We start from the raw sequence: 23369 nt of genomic DNA, 5'->3' as shown, positions 1-23369 counted from the left end.
TTGTGTTTAAAGCAGTTCATTATGATAAAATGAAAGGTGTCATTTGGAAGTACAATTGGTCGCACAAACAAGCAGCCTTCATATGGGTCTGTGGGTAGGAAAATAAAAGACTTATGTCTCTTAGGAGGCGAGGAGGAAAAAGCGAAAAAACACAAAAATGCATTTAGTGGGTTTAGTGTTGTTATTATTATATTATTTGACTAGAAATGTCTCATTTCCATATGTGATCAGCCTCGGGACTGGGGTGTCTGATCTCTTCACACCCTACAGATATCAGAGATCAGTGGCGCCCTCCACCTCCTTTTCTCCTGACTGACTCTGTTTTTGATACAACACTTCAGCACATTGGGGGGAATTTATAATTGTCTTTAGAGCTGTTTTTGTGTGATTTGTCTCTATTTAGGCGCAGCGCTGCGCTTCACGCTATTTATTGCGCCTTTTTGATTTACACCTTATTTTTTAAATGAACGTACAGGCCAGATGTTAAGGGTTAGTCTTGTGCAGTGGTAACAAATTTATCAACTGCGACTGTTGCAAAACCCACCATTAAGACGGTTTCTACACTGGCCCAGACCTAGCGTAGCTTTTGTGTATGTGAAGAGTGAAATTTCAGAAAATATGTATCCTCCACAAAATGTATCACATGCCCTGCGACCATTTAATAAATTTGTCTCCCCTAGTCACGCAAAAAAACAAATGAACTAAATCACACGCATCTTAGTAAATGCCCCCTACGATTTGGGTTTTGTCGGTGCACTTTTTGCGGTATTGGAGCTTTGCGCCTTTACATAGATGGGGTGAGCGACATTATTTAGCGTCTCCCTGCACAGAGGTGCTGCTGAATGCACAGGAGACTACAGCAGCATGCTGGGAGTTGTAGTTCTCCGAGGAGGCTGTAACCACGAGGAGATTCTTGGGTTTTGGGAATATGATATAAATATATGACAGGGCTGTAGGTATGAGCCCTGACCACAGGTCCTGTGCACCTATTATAAGATCACTCTATAAGTTCACCCTATATTTATGCACTTTGGATGAAGTAGGTCTCGGTATACACTGTATACTGTGAACACCGTCCCCATAGTCAAGCAGACTATACTTAGATCAACCCATAATCAGATACCCCCCAATTATCACATCATCCCCTTTCTTGTTGTTGTTCTCGGTAAAATGGCGCCATTTCCCCTCACACAGAGGAGAACCCGCCAAACACATCATCCCCCAACGGCTTCCAATTTCCCACTACGCGCTTTGTATGAGGGAAGAAGTAGTCAGATACCCCCCAATTATCCCATCATCCCCTTTCTTGTTGTTCTTGGTAAAATGGCGCGATTTCCCCTCACACAGAGGAGAACCAGCAAAACACAACATCCCCCAACGGCTTCCAATTTCTCACTACGCGCTTTGTATGAGGGAAGAAGTAGTCCTGGCGCCCATCACGTGATCCTTAGCCCCGCCCCCTCATGGCCCCGCCCCTCCCGTAGGCTCCCATTGGTCTGGTCTGTAACAGGTAGAAGAATATCTGTCTGTCCTGTCTGTAATATCGCTATTATCTATAATCTTTTATCCATCTTTCTATTATCTATCTATCTATCTGTAATATATCTATAATCTTTCATCTATTAACTATAATCTGTCTGTCTGTCTATCTACCTCATATTTACCTATGTCAGTGTTTTCCAAACAGGGTGCCTCCAGCTGTTGCAAAACTACAAGTCCCAGCAGTCCCTGACAGCCTTTAGTTGTATGGGCATGCTGAGACTTGTAGTTTTGCAACAGCTGAAGACACACTGTTTAGAAGTTTGGAAAACACTGCCTAATGGAGACTGAAAATGTTTTAAAAATATGTTAATAAATGTGAATAAGCCCCCCCCCCACCCCAAGCACTAAAAGCATGAATCTCCATCTTTTTTTCTATTATTTCAAATAAGATAATGCGAATATAAATAAACTTATGTAGTATCGCCGTGTGCATATATATCTATCTCATATCTATCTATTTATCTATCTCATATCTATCTATCTATTTATCTATCTCATATCTATCTATCTATCTCATATCTATCTATCTCATATCTATCTATCTCATACCTATCTATTTATCTATCTATCTATTCATTTATCTCAAATCTATCTATCTCATATCTATTTATCTATCTCATATCTATCTATCTATCTCATATCTATCTATCTCATATCTATTTATTTATCTATCTCATATCTATCTACCTATCTATCTCATATCTATCTATTTATTTATTTATCTATCTCATATCTATCTCATCTCTCTATCTCATATATATCTATTTATCTCCGAAACGGAAAAAAAAGTCATTGTGCGACAAAATCGAAGAAAAAAACGCCATTTTGTAACTTTTGGGGGCTTCCGTTTCTACGCAGTGCATATTTCGGTAAAAATGACACCTTATCATTATTCTGTAGGTCCATACAGTTAAAATGATACCCTACTTATATAGGTTTGATTTTGTCGCACTTCTGGAAAAAATCATAACTACATGCAGGAAAATTTATATGTTTAAAAATGTCATCTTCTGACCCCTATAACTTTTTTATTTTTCCACGTACAGGGCGGTATGAGGGCTCATTTTTTGCGCCGTGATCTGAAGTTTTTGTTTTGATCTGACTTTTTGATCACTTTTTATTCATTATTTAATGGTATAAAAAGTGACCAAAATACGCTTTTTTGGACTTTGGAATTTTTTTGCGCGTACGCATTGACCGTGCGGTTTAATTAATGATATATTTTTTATAGTTCGGACATTTACGCACGCGGCGATACCACATATGTTTATATTTTTTTCTATTTACACTGTTTTATTTTTTTTTATGGGAAAAGGGGGGTGATTCAAACTTTTATTAGGGAAGGGGTTAAATGACCTTTATTAACACTTTTTTTAAACTTTTTTTTTGCAGTGTTATAGGTCCCATAGGGGCTATAACACTGCACACACTGATCTCCTATGCTGATCACTGGCGTGTATTAACACGCCTGTGATCAGTGTTATCGGCGCTTGACTGCTCCTGCCTGGATCTCAGGCACGGAGCAGTCAATCGGACACCGAGGAGGCAGGTAAGGGCCCTCCCGGTGTCCTGTAAGCTGTTCTCCCGAACAGCCCGACTGACTAGCCAGGATACTTTCACTTTCGCTTTAGAAGCGGCGGTCAGCTTTGACCGCCGCTTCTAAAGGGTTAATACCGCACATTGCCGCGATCGGCGATGTGTGGTATTAGCCGCGGGTCCCGGCCGTTGATGAGCGCCGGGACCGACGCAATGTGATACGTCCTGCGTCGTTAAGGGGTTAATGTTCCGTTATGAAAACCCTTAAAATCGGACTTTAATCGGACGTTACAAAATCCTATTATAGTCTATGGGATTTTTACATTATCCGTTTTAACCCGTCATAGCCCGTTATTAATAACGAATGTTATTTTGTGACAGGAGAAAGTAACGGGAGAAATAGTGCATGCACTCCTCTACACCCCTCTGTCACCCATGTACACTCCTCTACACCCCTCTGTCACCCATGTACACTCCTCTACACCCCTCTGTCACCCATGTACACTCCTCTACACCCCTCTGTCACCCATGTACACTCCTCTACACCCCTCTGTCACCCATGTACACTCCTCTACACCCCTCTGTCACCCATGTACACTCCTCTACACCCCTCTGTACACTCCTCTACACCCCTCTGTCACCCATGTACACTCCTCTACACCCCTCTGTACAGTCCTCTACACCCGTCACCCATGTACACTCCTCTACACCCCTATGTACACTCCTCTACACCCCTCTGTCACCCATGTACACTCCTCTACACCCCTCTGTCACCCATGTACACTCCTCTACACCCCTCTGTCACCCATGTACACTCCTCTACACCCCTCTGTCACCCATGTACACTCCTCTACACCCCTCTGTCACCCATGTACACTCCTCTACACCCCTCTGTCACCCATGTACACTCCTCTACACCCCTCTGTCACCCATGTACACCCCTCTGTCACCCATGTACACTCCTCTACACCCCTCTGTCACCCATGTACACTCCTCTACACCCCTCTGTCACCCATGTACACTCCTCTACACCCCTCTGTACACTCCTCTACACCCCTCTGTCACCCATGTACACTCCTCTACACCCCTCTATACACTCCTCTACACCCCTCTGTCACCCATGTACACTCCTCTACACCCCTCTGTAACCCATGTACACTCATCTACACCCCTCTGTCACCCATGTACACTCCTCTACATCCCTCTGTCACCCATGTACACTCCTCTACACCCCTCTGTCACCCATGTACACCCCTCTGTCACCCATGTACACTCCTCTACACCCCTCTGTCACCCATGTACACTCCTCTACACCCCTCTGTCACCCATGTACACTCCTCTACACCCCTCTGTCATCCATGTACACTCCTCTACACCCCTCTGTCACCCATGTACACTGCTCTACACCCCTCTGTCACCCATGTACACCCCTCTGTCACCCAAGTACACTCCTCTACACCCCTCTGTCACCCATGTACACTCCTCTACACCCCTCTGCCACCCATGTACACTCATCTACACCCCTCTGTCACCCATGTACACCCCTTATTACTGGGTTGACACACTGTAACAAACCTACTCCTCCTGCAATCTCCTTACTACTGGGGTGACATTTACCCTACACTCCAGCTCAGCCCCGACCCCTCCACAGCATCACCAAAGGTCCTTTAGCAACCATCTCTCCTATCCTGTATGGCTGAACTCCACACCCAACATGTAACTGGTCACATGATGGTGACATCATCAAAGGTCCTTCACCTTCAGCATCTAGTCAGCAGATAAGTGGTGTAGGTGGAGGGAGGGGTAAGCATTATTTTAGGGTCGGTGTTGCAGGACTCGAGCCCAGGATAACTGTGGAGCAGTGTGCAGTGCTGGTGCTGCGCTGGCTCTTCTATCCGGCTTTCAGGAGCGCAGTACTGTCACATCACATGACATACATATAATAATTACCGTGTATGTGGTGTGACAGTGTTTCGCTTACGGCAGATGGATAGAGCAGCCAGCGCAGAGCCACCAGCTTCACGACAGCATTTCGGGGGTGCTGTACACAGTAGTGGCATATTTTGTGTTTTGCCGTGGAATGTATTACATGACTCAGTCCAGCACTGGAAAGTGCTAAGACTGCTCCATTGGCTGACAGGCGCACACCCGCCCCCTACCATTGTTTCCTTGGGGGGGGGGGGAGGGGGTGTCACATTTCATATAGTCATTCCCCTCATATAGTCATTCCCCTCATATAGTCATTCCCCTCATGTCCATTTCCCTTATTTCATATAGTCATTCTCCTCATGTTCATTCCATTCATAGCCATTTCCCTCATATTCATTCTCCTTATATAGCCATTCCCCTAATGTCCATTCCCGTCATAACCATTCCACTCATGTTCATTCCCCCTATATAGTCATTCCCCTCATTTCATATAGCCAGTCCCTCTCATATAGTCATTCCCCTCATGTCCATTTTCCTCTTACAGTCATGTCTATTTTCCTTATTTCATACAGCCATTTCCCTCATGTTCATTCCCCTCATAGCCGTTTCCCTCACATTCATTCCCCTCATAACCATCCCCCTCATTTCATATAGCCAGTCCCCCTCATATTGTCATTCCCTTCATGACTATTCCCCTTATTTCACAGAACCCCCCCCCCCCCCCCAATTGGTTGGAGGGGGCTGGATGAAATGAGGAGAAATGAACTTAATTCCTCCTTTCCTCCTCCATTTCATGTGTCTGGCCTGGTACAGTCTGCACATTCCCCATAAGGCCGGGACCATTTCTCTTTTTTTTTTTTTTGGTTGGGGGGGGGGTTGTTCCTCTTCAGCTTCTATAATAGCCATAATGCTTTCAATTTTCCATTTACAGACCCACATGTACCTTTTCCATTTACAGTCTCTTTATTCCATAGGTCCATATAATTACAACTATCCACAATTATATAGGTTTTATGTTATTTTATTACTTAAAAATTACAACTTTTTGAAAAAAAAATTGAGTGCATAAAATTGTCTTCTGAACCCTATAACATTTCTATTTCTCCGTATACCAGGATGTATGAGGGTAATTTTTTTATCAGGACCATTTTTGTTTTGATGGGACTTTTTGATCACTTTTTATAATTAATTTATATTGGTATATGAAGTGACCAAAAATCAGCAGTTCTGGTATTTAGTATTTTCTTACGTTTACGCCATTCATAGAAACATAGAATGTGTCGGCAGATAAGAACCATTTGGCCCAAGCACATATGCGCAAATTTTTTTTTTTAAAGGTGAAATTGACATATTGCAAAAAGCAAAAATTGTGATGTGATGTGATATATCGTGCAGCCTTAATAGATAGATAGATGAGAGAGAGAAAGGACAAATAGATAAATAAATATACAGACAGATAAATATGAGATAGATAGATAGATATGAGATAGAAAGATAGATGGATAGATGAATGAATAAATAGATGAGAGAGTTATATAGATGGACAGTAGGACTGCACGATTTGGGGAAATGGAGGAGATTTATCAAAACCTGTGGAGAGAAAAATTTGTCCAGTTACCCATACCAACCAATCAGTTCGCTTCCTTCATTTTTTTTTTTTTTGAAAGACCTTTGAAAAATGAAAGAAGCAATGTAAATAGCTGGTCAACTATTTGTCTTTACAAGTTTTGATAAATCTCCCCTAATGTGTAAATGCGATAATAGCTGTAAATATTGCAATTTTTATATGTGATTGTGATATAATAAACAAAATGGTTAAAGACCCCAATTTATGGCCATTCCCCTTATTTCAGGCTCAATCTCCCTATTTCATACAACCAGTCCCCTCATTTCATACAGCAATTTTCCTGAAGGGAATGGCTATGAGGGGAATTTCATATAGCCGTTCCCCTAATATAGTCATTCCCCACATTTCATCATAACCATTCCCCTCATGTCCATTTCCCTCATATAGTCATTCCCCCTCATGTGCATTTCCCTATTTCCCTTATATAGTCATTCCCCTCATGTCCATTTCCTTCATTTCATATAGTCATTCCCCTCATGTCCATTTCCCTCATATAGTCAATCCCCTTATGTCCATTTCCCTCATATAGTCAATCCCCTCATGTCCATTTCCCTCATATAGTCATTCCCCTCATGTCCATTTCCCTCATATAGTCATTTCCCTTATGTCCATTTCTCTCATTTCATATATTAATAACCTTCATTTCATATAGTCATTCCCCTCATGTCCATTTTCCTTATATAGTCATTCCCCTCATGTCCATTTCCCTCATTTCATATAGTCATTCCCCTCATGTCAATTTCCCTTATTTCATATACAGTAGTTATTCCCCTCATTTCATATTGTCATTCCCCTCATGTCCATTTCCCTAATTTCCTCTAGTCTTTCCCCTCATGTCCATTTCTCTCATATAGTCATTACCCTCATGTCCATTTCCCTTATTTCATATAGTAATTCTCCTCATGTTCATTCCCCTCATAGCCATTTCCCTCACATTCATTTCCGTTATATAGTCATTCCCCTCATATTCATTCCCTTCATATAGTCATTCCCCTCATAGCCATTCCCCTCAATTCATATAGCCAGTCCCCCTCATATAGTCAATCCCCTCATGTCCTTTTCCCTCATATAGCCATTTCCCTCACATTCATTCCCCTCACATAGCCATTTCCCCCCACGTTTATTCTCCCCATATAGTCATTCCCCTCATAGCCATCATTCCCCTAATTTCATATAGCCAGTCCCCCGCATATTGTCATTCCTCTCATGTCCATTCCCCTCATTTAATAGACCCCCCCCCCCTCATTTAATTTCCAATTGACTTAGTATAAAATGGAGGCTGGATATGAAATGTGGAGAAATGAACTTAACTCCTACTCCATTTCATGTGTCTGGCCTGGTACAGTCTGCACACTCTCTGGCATCCATAAAGTACTGGGTAGGAATTTCCCGTAAAGATGGGACCACTTTTCTTTTATTTTTTTTATTTATTTTTTTCTTTTCTTTTCTTTTTTTTTTTGGAGGGGGGTTGTTCCTCCTCACCTTCCATAATAGCCATAAGGCTTTCAATTTTCCATTTAGTTACCCACACAAGAGCTGGTTTCTTGTTCCACCAATTGTACTTTTTAGGGACACCGCACATTTTACCACAAAATCTAAATTGAAACAAAGAACAAATGTTGGGAGAAATAAAAAAAATAAAAAAGCAATTTTCTACACAGAGGACTTTTTGTTATAAATTACAGGTTCTCTTTATTCTGTAGTTCCATATGATTACAACGATCCACAATTATGTAGGTTTTATTTTATTTTGTTACTTAAAAATTACAACTTTTTGTAAAAAAAAAAATGAGTGCCCCTGCTATTTCTCCGTATACCGGGATGTATGAGGGTCATTTTTTGTGCCGTAATCTGTAGTTTTTATCAGGGAAATTCTTGTTTTGATGGAACTTTTTGATCACTTTTTATAATTAATTTTATTGGTATATGAAGTGACCAAAAATCAGCAATTCTGGTATTTACTATTTTATTACGTTTACGCCATTCACAGCACAATTCATTAACGGCCAGGCTCGGCTCCATGTTTCACCTGATTGTCGGCTCCCGTGCAGTGCGGCCCGGCTATTCCAGCGTGCGGCCCACTGTTACTCCTCCTGGCAGGGCCTAGGTATACGGAGATTTTTTGTAAGGGTGAAATCAACATATTGCAAAAGGCAAAAATTGTGAAGTGATGTGATATATATCGTGCAGCCTTAATAGATAGACAGCTGAGAGAGAGAACGGACAAATAGATAAATAAATATACAGACAGATAGATATGAGATAGATAGATAAGAGATTGATAGAAAGATAGATGGATAGATGAATAAATAAATAGATATATAGGAAAGTTATATAGATGGACAGTAGGACTGCACGATTTGGGAAAAATGGAGGAGATTTATGAAAACCTGTGGAGAGAAAATTTTGCCCAGTTACCCACACTAACCAATCAGATCGCTTCCTTAATTAATTTTTTTTTTTTTTTTTTTTGAAAGGCCTTTGAAAAATGAAAGAAGCAGTGTAATTGGTTGCTATGGGCAACTGGTCAACTATTTGTCTCTAAAGGGTTTGATAATTCTCCCCTAATGTGTAAATGCTATTATAGTGGTAAGTATTGCAATTTTGATATGTTATTGTGATATAATAAACAAAATGGTGAAATATCCCAATTTATGACCATTCCCCTTATTTCAGGCTCAATCTCCCTATTTTATACAGAAATTTCCCTGAAGGGAATGGCTATGAGGGGAATTTCATATAGCCATTCCCTTAATATAATCATTCCCCTTATTTCATCATAACCAGTCCCCTTATATCCATTTCCCTCATATAGTCATTCCCCTCATGTCCTTTCCCCTCATTTCATGTTGTCATTCCCCTCCAGTCCATTCCCCTAATATAGCCATTCCCCTTTTGCCCATACGATCCACAATTTATATAGGTTTTATTTTATTTTTTTACTTAAAAATTACAACCTTTTGTAAAAAAAAAAAAGTGCATAAAATTGTCTTGTATGAGGGTAATTTTTTGCGCCGTAATCTATAGTTTTATCAGAACCATTTTTGTTGTGATGGGACTTTTTGATCACTTTTTATGATTAATTTATATTGGTATATGAAGTGATGATTAATTTATATTCGTAATGAAGTTTATTACGTTTACGCCATTCACAGCACATTTCATTAACGGCCAGGCTCAGCTCCATGTTTCACCTGATTGTCGGCTCCTGTGCAGTGCGGCCTGGCTATTCCAGCGTGCAGCCCACTGTTATTCCTCCTGGCAGGGTCTAGCTATACGCTAATTTTTTGTGAGGGTGAGATCGACATATCGCAAAAGGCAAAAATTGTCATGTGATGTGATATATCGTGCAGCCTTAATAGATAGACAGATGAGAGAGAAAAAGGACAAATAGATAAAAAAAATATGCAGACAGATAGATATGAGATAGATAGATCAGATCGCTTCTTTCATTTTTTATTTATTTTTTTTGAAAGGCCTTTGAAAAATGAAAGAAGCAGTTTAAGTGGTTGCTATGGGAAACTGATCAACTATTTGTCTTTACAGGTTTTGATATATCTCCCCTAATGTTTAAATGCAATTATAGTACTAAAAATTGCAATTTTGATATGTGATTGTAATATAATGAACAAAATGGTGAAATACCCCAATTTATGAACATTCCCCTTATTTCATGCTCAATTTCCCTATTTCATACAATCAGTCCCCTCATTTCATACAGAAATTTCCCCATATATAATCATTCCCCTCATTTCATCATAACCATTCCCCTCATATCCATTTCCCTCATATAGTCATTCCCCTCATATCCATTTCCCTCATATAGTCATTCTCCTCATATCCATTTCCCTCATATAGTCATTCCCCCTCATGTCCATTTCCCTCATATAGTCTTTCCCCTCATATCCATTTCCCTCATATAGTCATACTCCTTCATGTCCATTTCCCTCATTTAGTAATTCCCCTCATGTCCATTTCCCTCATTTCATAAAGTCATTCCCCTCATGTCCATTTCCCTCATTTCATATAATCATTCTCCTCATGTCCATTTCCCTCATATACTCATTCCCCTCATGTCCATTTCCCTCATATAGTCATGGGAGGGCTATCCTTCATACCCAGAGAGCCAATGAACATATAATAATTAAACTCAAATGTTAATACTAAGGAATAAAGACACAAACACACCATTTTGGATAAACCAGGCCGCGGTCCTCATTTATTAAGGAAACCAATAACATAACAGAATAATAAACGGTAATAATAAATATTAAAACCAGAATACCAACAATGTGATTCTTACCACCTGTCCGCCCAGCCTAGCTGGGTGACACCCTACTTAACAAAATCGGACCGCGACAATGAAAGGCAAAATAAAACGGGGGGGGGGGAGGGCGGGGGTTCTTCTCTCTTGACACGCCGGCTCCTGACTGGAATAGATTCCCGGTTACCTGTATTTATAAATAAGAAAAGGTTCCCGCCATTGCCCAGCGCACAATCCGGGACCAGCTGAACATCTGGCCAGGAACATCTGGCCAGATACAAGGTAAGGATCAAAACTAACCACCTTATCTCTATTACAAATATATATGCTTATACATTTTTTTTTTATTAACCCTTGCTACTCCTAACTGCTCCCATGGATGAAGGCGCCTCCCATGTGGCCCTACACTGAAGGCTCTGGGCCCCTGGCATTCCCCTCATGTCCATTTCCCTCATTTCTTATAGTCGTTCCCCTCATTTCATATAGTCGTTCCCCTCATTTCATATAGCCATTCCCCTCATGTCCATTCCCCTCATATAGTCTTTCCCCTCATGTCCATTTCCCTCATGTCATATCGTCATTCCCCTCATGTCCCTTTCCCTCATAAAATCATTCCCCTCATGTCCATTTCCCTCATTTTGTATAGCCATATCCCTCATGTCCATTTCCCTCATATAGTCATACCCCTCATGTCCATTTCTCACTTTTCATATTGTCATTTCCCTCATGTCCATTTCCCTCATATAGTCATTCCCCTCATGTCCATTTCCCTCATATAGTCAATCCCCTCATGTCCATTTCCCTCATATAGTCATTTCCATCATGTCCATTTCCCTCATATAGTCATTCCCCTCATGTCCATTTCCTTCATATAGTCATTCCCCTCATGTCCATTTCCCTCATATAGTCATTTCCATCATGTCCATTTCCCTTATATAGTCATTACACTCATGTCCATTTCCCTCATATAGCCATTCCCCTCATGTCAATTCCCCTCATATAGGCATTCCCCTCATGTCCATTTCCCTATATAGTCATTCCCCTCATGTCCATTTCCCTCATATAGTCATTCCCCTCATGTCCATTTCCCTCATTTCATTTTGTCATTCCCCTCATGTCCATTTCCCTCATTTCATTTTGTCATTCCCCTCATGTCCATTTCCCTCATTTCATATAGTCATTCCCCTCATGTCCATTTCCCTCATTTCATTTTGTCATTCCCCTCATGTCCATTTCCCTCATTTGATATAGTCATTCCCCTTATGTCCATTTTCCTCATATAGTCATTCCCCTCATGTCCATTTCCCTCATATAGGGGGAGATTTATCAAAATCTGTGCAAAGGAAAAGTTGCCCAGTTGCCCATGGCAACCAATCAAATTGCTTCTTTCATTTTGCAGAGGCCTTGTTAAAAATGAAAGAAGAAAGCTGATTGGTTGCTATGGGCAACTGGGCAACTTTTCCTCGGGACAGGTTTTGATAAATCTCCCCCGTAGTCATTACACTCATGTCCATTTCCCTCATATAGTAATTCCCCTCATGTCCATTTCCTCATATAGTCATTCCCCTCATGTCCATTTCCTCATATAGTCATTCCCCTCATGTCCATTTCCCTCATATAGTCATTCCCCTCATGTCAATTTCCCTCATTTCATAAAGTCATTCCCCTCATGTCCATTTCCCTCATATAGTCATTCTCCTCATGTCCATTTCCCTCATATAGTCATTCCCCTCATGTCCATTTCCCTCATTTCATAAAGTCATTCCCCTCATGTCCATTTCCCTCATATAGTCATTCCCCTCATGTCCATTTCCCCCATATAGTCATTACCCTCATGTCCATTCCCCTCATTTCATATAGTCATTCCCCTCATGTCCATTTCCCCATATAGTCATTCCCCTCATGTCCATTTCCCTCATTTCATATAGTCATTCCCCTCATGTCCATTTCCATCATATAGTCATTTCCCCCATGTCCATTTCCCCCATATAGTCATTCCCCTCATGTCCATTTCCCTCATATAGTCATTCCCCTCATGTCCATTTCCCTCATATAGTCATTTCCCTCATATATGGGGGAGATTTATCAAAACCTGTGCAAAGAAAAAGTTGTCCAGTTGCCCATAGCAACCAATCAGATCGCTTCTTTCATTTTTCACAATGCCTCTGCAAAATGAAAGAAGTGATCTGATTGGTTGCTATGGGCAACTGGACAACTTTTCCTTTGCACAGGTTTTGATAAATCTCCCCCCATAGTCATTCCCCTCATGTCCATTTCCCTCATATAGTCAATCCCCTCATGTCCATTTCCCTCATTTCATACAGTCATTCCCCTCATGTCCATTTCCTTCATACAGTCTTTCCCCTTATGTACATGTCCCTTATATAGTCAATCCCCTCATGTCCATTCCCCTCATTTCATATAGTCATTCCCCTCATGTCCATTTCCCTCATATAGTCATTCCCCTCATGTCCATTTCCCCCATATAGTCATTCCCCTCATGTCCATTCCCCTCATTTCATATAGTCATTTCCCTCATGTCCATTTCCCTCATATAGTCATTCCCCTCATGTCCATTTCCCTTATATAGTCATTCCCCTCATGTCCATTTCCCTCATATAGTCATTCCCCTCATGTCCATTTCCCTCATATAGTCATTCCCCTCATGTCCATTTCCCTTATATAGTCATTCCCCTCTTGTCCATTTCCCTAATATAGTCATTCCCCTCATGTCCTTTCCCCTCGTTTCATGTTGTCATTCCCCTCCTGTCCATTCCCCTAATATAGCCATTCCCCTTTTGCCCATACGATCCACAATTTATATAGGTGTCACGATGCCGGCTGGCAGGTAGTGGATCCTCTGTGCCAGAGAGGGATTGGCGTGGACCGTGCTAGTGGACCGGTTCTAAGTCACTACTGGTTTTCACCAGAGCCCGCCGCAAAGCGGGATGGTCTTGCTGCGGCGGTAGTGACCAGGTCGTATCCACTAGCAACGGCTCACCTCTCAGGCTGCTGAAGATAGGCGCGGTACAAGGGAGTAGACAGAAGCAAGGTCGGACGTAGCAGAAGGTCGGGGCAGGCAGCAAGGATCGTAGTCAGGGGCAACGGCAGGAGGTCTGGAACACAGGCTAGGAACACACAAGGAAACGCTTTCACTGGCACAATGGCAACAAGATCCGGCAAGGAAGTGCAGGGGAAGTGAGGTGATATAGGGAAGTGCACAGGTGAAGACACTAATTGGAATCACTGCGCCAATCAGCGGCGCAGTGGCCCTTTAAATCGCAAAGACCCGGCGCGCGCGCGCCCTAGGGAACGGGGCCGCGCGCGCCGGGACAGGACCGAGGGAGAGCGAGTCAGGTACGGGAGCCGGGCTACCCGCATCGCGAATCGCATCCCGGCTGGAAGCGGAATCGCAGCGCCCCGGGTCAGTGGATCTGACCGGAGCGCTGCAGCGGGGAGAGTGTAGCGAGCGCTCCGGGGAGGAGCGGGGACCCGGAGCGCTCGGCGTAACAGTACCCCCCCCCTTGGGTCTCCCCCTCTTCTTAGAGCCTGAGAACCTGAGGAGCAGACTTTTGTCTAGGATGTTGTCCTCAGGTTCCCAGGATCTCTCTTCAGGACCACAACCCTCCCAGTCCACTAAAAAAAAAGTTTTCCCTCTGACCTTTTTAGAGGCTAAGATCTCTTTGACAGAGAAGATGTCCGAGGAGCCGGAAACAGGAGTGGGAGGAACAGATTTGGGAGAAAAACGGTTGAGGATGAGTGGTTTAAGAAGAGAGACGTGAAAGGCATTAGGGATACGAAGAGAAGGAGGAAGAAGAAGTTTGTAAGAGACAGGATTAATTTGACACAAAACTTTGAAAGGACCAAGATAGCGTGGTCCCAACTTGTAGCTAGGGACACGGAAGCGGACATATTTAGCGGAGAGCCATACCTTGTCTCCAGGGGAAAAAACGGGAGGAGCTCTTCTTTTCTTATCTGCGAACTTCTTCATGCGTGATGAAGCCTGTAAGAGAGAATTTTGGGTCTCTCTCCATATGATGGAAAGGTCACGAGAAATTTCATCCACAGCGGGTAGACCAGAGGGCAAGGGGGTAGGGAGGGGGGGAAGAGGGTGACGGCCGTACACCACGAAAAATGGGGATTTGGAGGAAGATTCAGAGACTCTGAAGTTATACGAGAATTCGGCCCATGGAAGGAGATCTGCCCAGTCATCCTGGCGGGAGGAAACAAAATGTCGCAAATAATCACCCAAGACCTGGTTAATTCTTTCTACTTGTCCATTGGACTGGGGATGATATGCAGAAGAAAAATTTAATTTAATCTTGAGTTGTTTACAGAGAGCCCTCCAGAATTTAGACACGAATTGGACACCTCTATCCGAGACGATCTGCGTAGGCAACCCGTGAAGACGAAAAATGTGTATAAAAAATTGTTTAGCCAACTGAGGCCCTGAAGGAAGACCAGGAAGAGGGATGAAATGTGCCATTTTGGAGAATCGATCAACGACCACCCAAATAACAGTGTTGCCACGGGAAGGGGGTAAATCAGTAATAAAATCCATACCAATCAGAGACCAAGGCTGTTCGGGGACAGGCAGGGGATGAAGAAAACCAGCGGGCTTCTGGCGAGGAGTCTTATCCCGGGCACAGATAGTGCAGGCTCGCACAAAGTCCACAACATCCGTCTCCAGAGTCGGCCACCAATAGAAGCGGGAGATGAGTTGCAGAGATTTCTTGATGCCCACATGACCTGCGAGATGGGAGGAGTGACCCCATTTGAGGATTCCGAGGCGTTGGCGTGGAGAAACAAAGGTCTTTCCTGGAGGAGTTTGCCTGATGAAGGCAGGAGAAGTGGAGATCAGGCAGTCAGGTGGAATGATGTGTTGCGGAGAGAGTTCAACTTCTGAGGCATCCGAGGAACGAGAGAGAGCATCGGCCCTAATGTTCTTATCGGCAGGACGAAAGTGAATCTCAAAATTAAACCGGGCAAAGAACAGAGACCACCGGGCCTGGCGAGGATTCAGCCGTTGGGCAGACTGGAGGTAGGAGAGGTTCTTGTGGTCGGTGTAAATAATAACTGGAAATCTTGATCCCTCCAGCAGATGCCTCCATTCCTCAAGTGCTAATTTAATGGCTAGAAGCTCTCGATCCCCGAGAAGGAGAAGGAGAGAAGGTCCTAGAAAAAAAACCACAAGTGACGGCATGCCCGGAAGAATTTTTCTGTAGAAGAACAGCTCCAGCTCCCACTGAGGAGGCATCAACCTCCAGTAGGAAGGGTTTGGAAGGGTCAGGTCTGGAGAGCACGGGAGCCGAAGAAAAGGCAGACTTGAGTCGTTTAAAGGCGTCTTCCGCTTGAGGAGGCCAGGACTTGGGATCGGCATTTTTTTTGGTTAAAGCCACGATAGGAGCCACAAGGGTAGAAAAATGTGGAATAAATTGCCTGTAATAATTGGCGAACCCCAAAAAGCGTTGGATAGCACGGAGTCCGGAGGGGCGTGGCCAATCTAAGACGGCAGAGAGTTTGTCTGGATCCATTTGTAGTCCCTGGCCAGAGACCAAATATCCTAGAAAAGGAAGAGATTGGCATTCAAACAGACATTTCTCAATTTTAGCATAGAGTTGATTGTCACGAAGTCTCTGAAGAACCATACGGACATGCTGGCGGTGTTCTTCTAGATTGGCCGAAAAAATTAGGATATCATCCAGATATACAACAACACAGGAGTATAACAGATCACGAAAAATTTCATTAACAAAGTCTTGGAAGACAGCAGGGGCGTTGCACAGGCCAAAGGGCATGACCAGATACTCAAAGTGTCCATCTCTGGTGTTAAATGCTGTTTTCCACTCATCCCCCTCTCTGATGCGGATGAGGTTATAGGCGCCTCTTAAGTCCAATTTAGTAAAGATGTGGGCACCTTGGAGGCGATCAAAGAGTTCAGAGATGAGGGGTAGGGGGTAGCGGTTCTTAACCGTGATTTTATTAAGACCGCGGTAGTCAATGCAAGGACGTAGGGAGCCATCTTTTTTGGACACAAAGAAAAATCCGGCTCCGGCAGGAGAGGAGGATTTACGGATAAAGCCCTTTTTTAAATTTTCCTGGACGTATTCAGACATGGCAAGAGTCTCTGGGGCAGAGAGAGGATAAATTCTGCCCCGGGGTGGAGTAGTGCCCGGGAGGAGGTCGATAGGACAATCATAAGGCCTGTGAGGAGGTAGAGTCTCCGCTTGTTTTTTGCAGAAAACATCCGCGAAGTCCATATAGGCCTTAGGGAGACCGGTTACTGGAGGAACCACAGAGTCACGGCAAGGGTTACTGGGAACCGGTTTTAGACAGTCCTTGGAACAAGAGGGCCCCCAACTCTTGATCTCCCCAGTGGACCAATCCAGGGTTGGGGAATGAAGTTGAAGCCAGGGAAGTCCAAGGAGAATTTCCGAGGTGCAATTGGGGAGGACCAAAAGTTCAATCCTCTCGTGATGAGATCCGATGCTCATTAGAAGGGGCTCCGTGCGGAAACGTATGGTACAGTCCAATCTTTCATTGTTTACACAATTGATGTAAAGGGGTCTGGCGAGACTGGTCACTGGGATGTTGAACCTGTTGACGAGAGAGGCCAAAATAAAATTTCCTGCAGATCCAGAGTCCAAGAAGGCCACAGTAGAGAAGGAGAAGGCAGAGGCAGACATCCGCACAGGCACAGTAAGACGTGGAGAAGCAGAGTAGACATCAAGGATTGTCTCACCTTTGTGCGGAGTCAGCGTACGTCTTTCCAGGCGGGGAGGACGGATAGGACAATCCCTCAGGAAGTGTTCGGTACTAGCACAGTACAGGCAGAGGTTCTCCATGCGGCGTCGTGTCCTCTCTTGAGGTGTCAGGCGAGACCGGTCGACCTGCATAGCCTCCACGGCGGGAGGCACAGGAACAGATTGCAGGGGACCAGAGGAGAGAGGAGCCGAGGAGAAGAAACGCCTCGTGCGAACAGAGTCCATATCTTGGCGGAGCTCCTGACGCCTTTCGGAAAAACGCATGTCAATGCGAGTGGCTAGGTGAATAAGTTCATGAAGATTAGCAGGCATTTCTCGTGCGGCCAGAACATCTTTAATGTTGCTGGATAGGCCTTTTTTAAAGGTCGCGCAGAGGGCCTCATTGTTCCAGGATAATTCTGAAGCAAGAGTACGGAATTGTACGGCATACTCGCCAACGGAAGAATTACCCTGGACCAGGTTCAACAGGGCAGTCTCAGCAGAAGAGGCTCGGGCAGGTTCCTCAAAGACACTTCGGATTTCCGAGAAGAAGGAGTGTACGGAGGCAGTGACGGGGTCATTGCGGTCCCAGAGCGGTGTGGCCCAAGACAGGGCTTTTCCAGACAGAAGGCTGACTACGAAAGCCACCTTAGACCTTTCAGTGGGAAACAGGTCCGACATCATCTCCAGATGCAGGGAACATTGTGAAAGAAAGCCACGGCAAAACTTAGAGTCCCCATCAAATTTATCCGGCAAGGATAGGCGTAGACCAGGAGCGGCCACTCGCTGCGGAGGAGGTGCAGGAGCTGGCGGAGGAGATGACTGCTGAAGCTGTGGTAGTAACTGCTGTAGCATAACGGTCAGTTGAGACAGCTGTTGGCCTTGTTGCGCTATCTGTTGTGACTGCTGGGCGACCACCGTGGTGAGGTCAGCGACAACTGGCAGAGGAACTTCAGCGGGATCCATGGCCGGATCTACTGTCACGATGCCGGCTGGCAGGTAGTGGATCCTCTGTGCCAGAGAGGGATTGGCGTGGACCGTGCTAGTGGACCGGTTCTAAGTCACTACTGGTTTTCACCAGAGCCCGCCGCAAAGCGGGATGGTCTTGCTGCGGCGGTAGTGACCAGGTCGTATCCACTAGCAACGGCTCACCTCTCAGGCTGCTGAAGATAGGCGCGGTACAAGGGAGTAGACAGAAGCAAGGTCGGACGTAGCAGAAGGTCGGGGCAGGCAGCAAGGATCGTAGTCAGGGGCAACGGCAGGAGGTCTGGAACACAGGCTAGGAACACACAAGGAAACGCTTTCACTGGCACAATGGCAACAAGATCCGGCAAGGAAGTGCAGGGGAAGTGAGGTGATATAGGGAAGTGCACAGGTGAAGACACTAATTGGAATCACTGCGCCAATCAGCGGCGCAGTGGCCCTTTAAATCGCAAAGACCCGGCGCGCGCGCGCCCTAGGGAGCGGGGCCGCGGGCGCCGGGACAGGACCGAGGGAGAGCGAGTCAGGTACGGGAGCCGGGGTGCGCATCGCGAGCGGGCACTACCCGCATCGCGAATCGCATCCCGGCTGGAAGCGGAATCGCAGCGCCCCGGGTCAGTGGATCTGACCGGAGCGCTGCAGCGGGGAGAGTGTAGCGAGCGCTCCGGGGAGGAGCGGGGACCCGGAGCGCTCGGCGTAACAATAGGTTTTATTTTATTTTCTTACTTAAAAATTACAACCTTTTGTAAAAAAAAAAAAAAAGTGCATAAAATTGTCTTGTATTAGGGTAATTTTTTGCTCCGTAATCTATAGTTTTTATCAGAACCATTTTTGTTGTGATGGGACTTTTTGATCACTTTTTATGATTAATTTATATTGGTATATGAAGTGATGATTAATTTATATTCGTAATGAAGTTTATTACGTTTACGCCATTCACAGCACATTTCATTAACGGCCAGGCTCAGCTCCATGTTTCACCTGATTGTCGACTCCTAGGCAGTGCGGCCTGGCTATTCCAGCGTGCAGCCCACTGTTATTCCTCCTGGCAGGGTCTAGGTATATGCAAATTTTTTGTGAGGGGGAAATCGACATATCGCAAAAGGCAAAAATTGTGATGTGATATGATATATATTGTGCAGCCTTAATAGATAGATAGATGAGAGAGAGAAAGGACAAATAGATAAATAAATATACAGACAGATAGATATGAGATAGATAGATAGATAGATAGATATGAGATAGATAGATAAGAGATTGATGGATAGATAAATAAATAAATAGATATATAAGAAAGTTATATAGATAGACAGTAGCACTGCACGATTTGGGAAAAATGGAGGAGATTTATCAAAACCTGTTGAGAGAAAAAAAATTCAGTTACCCATACCATACAATCAGATCGCTTCTTTCATTAAAAATTTTTTTATTTTTTATTTTTTTTTTAAAGCCTTTGAAAAATGAAAGAATCAGTTTAAGTGGTTGCTATGGGAAACTGGTCAACTATTTGTCTTTATAGGTTTTGATAAAGACATGTTTCACCTGATTGTCGGCTCCTGTGCAGTGCGGCCCGGCTATTCCAGCGTGCAGTCCACTGTTATTCCTCCTGGCAGGGTCTAGCTATACGCAATTTTTGTGAGGGTGAAATCGACATATCGCAAAAGGCAAAAATTGTGATGTGATATATCGTGCAGCCTTAATAGATAGACAGATGAGAGAGAAAAAGGACAAATAGATAAAAAAAAATATGCAGACAGATAGATATGAGATAGATAGATCAGATCGCTTCTTTCATTTTTATTTTTTTTTGAAAGGCCTTTGAAAAATGAAAGAAGCAGTTTAAGTGGTTGCTATGGGAAACTGGTCAACTATTTGTCTTTACAGGTTTTGATAGATCTCCCCTAATGTGTAAATGCAATTATAGTGGTAAAAATTGCAATTTTGATATGTGATTGTAATATAATGAACAAAATGGTGAAATACCCCAATTTATGAACATTCCCCTTATTTCATGCTCAATTTCCCTATTTCATACAACCAGTCCCCTCATTTTATACAGCAATTTCTCTGAAGGGAATGACTATGAGGGGAATGTTATATAGCTGATCCCCATATATAATCATTCCCCTCATTTCATCATAACCATTCCCCTCATATCCATTTCCCTCATATAGTCATTCCCCTCATATCCATTTCCCTCATATAGTCATTCCCCCTCATGTCCATTTCCCTCATATAGTCTTTCCCCTCATATCCATTTCCCTCATATAGTCATACTCCTTAATGTCCATTTCCCTCATTTAGTAATTCCCCTCATGTCCATTTTCCTCATTTCATAAAGTCATTCCCTTCATGTCCATTTACCTAATTTCATATAATCATTCCCCTCATGTCCATTTCCCTCATATAGTCTTTCCCCTCATATCCATTTCCCTCATATAGTCATACTCCTTCATGTCCATTTCCCTCATTTAGTAATTCCCCTCATGTCCATTTCCCTCATTTCATAAAGTCATTGTTACGCCGAGCGCTCCGGGTCCCCGCTCCTCCCCGGAGCGCTCGCAACATCCTCGCTACTGCAGCGCCCCGGTCAGATCCACTGACCGGGTGCGCTGCGATACCGCCTCCAGCCGGGATGCGATTCGCGATGCGGGTGGCGCCCGCTCGCGATGCGCACCCCGGCTCCCGTACCTGACTCGCTCTCCGTCGGTCCTGTCCCAGCGCGCGCGGCCCCGCTCCCTAGGGCGCGCGCGCGCCGGGTCTCTGCGATTTAAAGGGCCACTGCGCCCCTGATTGGCGCAGTTGTTCTAATTAGTGTGTTCACCTGTGCACTCCCTATGTATACCTCACTTCCCCTGCACTCCCTCGCCGGATCTTGTTGCCATCGTGCCAGTGAAAGCGTTTCCTTGTGTGTTCCTAGCCTGTGTTCCAGACCTCCTGCCGTTGCCCCTGACTACGATCCTTGCTGCCTGCCCCGACCTTCTGCTACGTCCGACCTTGCTCTTGCCTACTCCCTTGTACCGCGCCTATCTTCAGCAGTCAGAGAGGTTGAGCCGTTGCTAGTGGATACGACCTGGTTACTACCGCCGCTGCAAGACCATCCCGCTTTGCGGCGGGCTCTGGTGAAAACCAGTAGTAACTTAGAACCGGTCCACTAGCACGGTCCACGCCAATCCCTCTCTGGCACAGAGGATCCACCTCTTGCCAGCCGAATCGTGACAGTCATTCCCCTCAAGTCCATTTACCTCATTTCATATAATCATTCCCCTCAAGTCCATTTCCCTCATATAGTCATTCCCCTCATGTCAATTTCCCTCATTTCATTTTGTCATTCTCCTCATGTCCATTTCTCTCATTTCATAAAGTCATTCCCCACATGTCCATTTACCTCATTTCATATAATCATTCCCCTCATGTCCATTTCCCTCATATAGTCATTCCCCTCATGTCCATTTCCCTTATTTCATATAGTCATTCCCCCTATGTCCATTTCCCTCATATAGTCATTCCCATCATGTCCATTTCCCTCATATAGTCATTCCCCTCATGTCCATTTCCCTCATATAGTCATTCCCCTCATGTCCATTTCCCACATGTCATATAGTCATTCCCCTCATGTCCATTTCCCTCATTTTGTATAGCCATATCCCTCATGTCCATTTCCCTCATATAGTCATACCCGTCATGTCCATTCCCCTCATTTCATATAGTAATTTCCCTCATGTCCATTTCCCTCATATAGTCATTCCCCTCATGTCCATTTCTCACTTTTCATATTGTCATTCCCCTCATGTCTGTTTCCCTCATTTCATTTTGTCATTCCCCTCATGTCCATTTCCCTCATTTCATATAGTCATTCCCCTCATGTCCATTTTCCTCATATAGTCAATCCCCTCATGTCCATTTCCCTCATATAGTCATTCCCCTCATGTCAATTTCCCTCATTTCATTTTGTCATTCTCCTCATGTCCATTTCGCTCATTTCATAAAGTCATTCCCCTCATGTCCATTTACCTCATATAGTCATTCCCCTCATATCCATTTCCCTCATATAGTCATTCCCCCTCATGTCCATTTCCCTCATATAGTCTTTCCCCTCATATCCATTTCCCTCATATAGTCATACTCCTTCATGTCCATTTCCCTCATTTAGTAATTCCCCTCATGTCCATTTCCCTCATTTCATAAAGTCATTCCCCTCATGTCCATTTACCTCATTTCATATAATCATCCCCCTCATGTCCATTTCCCTCATATAGTCATTCCCCTCATATCCATTTCCCTCATATAGTCATTCCCCCTCATGTCCATTTCCTTCATATAGTCATTCCCCTCATGTCCATTTCCTTCATATAGTCATTCCCCTCATGTCCATTTCCCTCATATAGTCATTCCCCTCATGTCCATTTCCCTCATTTCATATAGTCATTCCCCCTATGTCCATTTCCCTCATATAGTCATTCCCCTCATGTCCATTTTCCTCATATAGTCAATCCCCTCATGTCCATTTCCCTCATATAGTCATTCCCCTCATGTCAATTTCCCTCATTTCATTTTGTCATTCTCCTCATGTCCATTTCGCTCATTTCATAAAGTCATTCCCCTCATGTCCATTTCCCTCATATAGTCATTCCCCTCATATCCATTTCCCTCATATAGTCATTCCCCCTCATGTCCATTTCCCTCATATAGTCTTTCCCCTCATATCCATTTCCCTCATATAGTCATACTCCTTCATGTCCATTTC

General features: G+C 44.1%; 1 protein-coding gene across 1 annotated transcript in view; it reads left to right on the top strand.

Annotated features, from left to right (window-relative positions):
* The first annotated feature begins 1463 nt into the window (after positions 1–1463).
* FMNL1 (formin like 1) overlaps positions 1464–23369 on the top strand; it is a 169901-nt gene continuing 147995 nt past the window's right edge. The window contains exon 1 of the mRNA XM_056549329.1: positions 1464–1510. The gene's annotated coding sequence lies outside the window, so the exon portion shown is untranslated. The remainder of the gene's footprint in view (positions 1511–23369) is intronic.

Source organism: Hyla sarda, chromosome 12 (genome assembly GCF_029499605.1).
Source record: "Hyla sarda isolate aHylSar1 chromosome 12, aHylSar1.hap1, whole genome shotgun sequence".
Taxonomy (NCBI): Eukaryota; Metazoa; Chordata; class Amphibia; order Anura; family Hylidae; genus Hyla; species Hyla sarda.
This window is presented reverse-complemented; position numbering and strand designations above follow the sequence as displayed.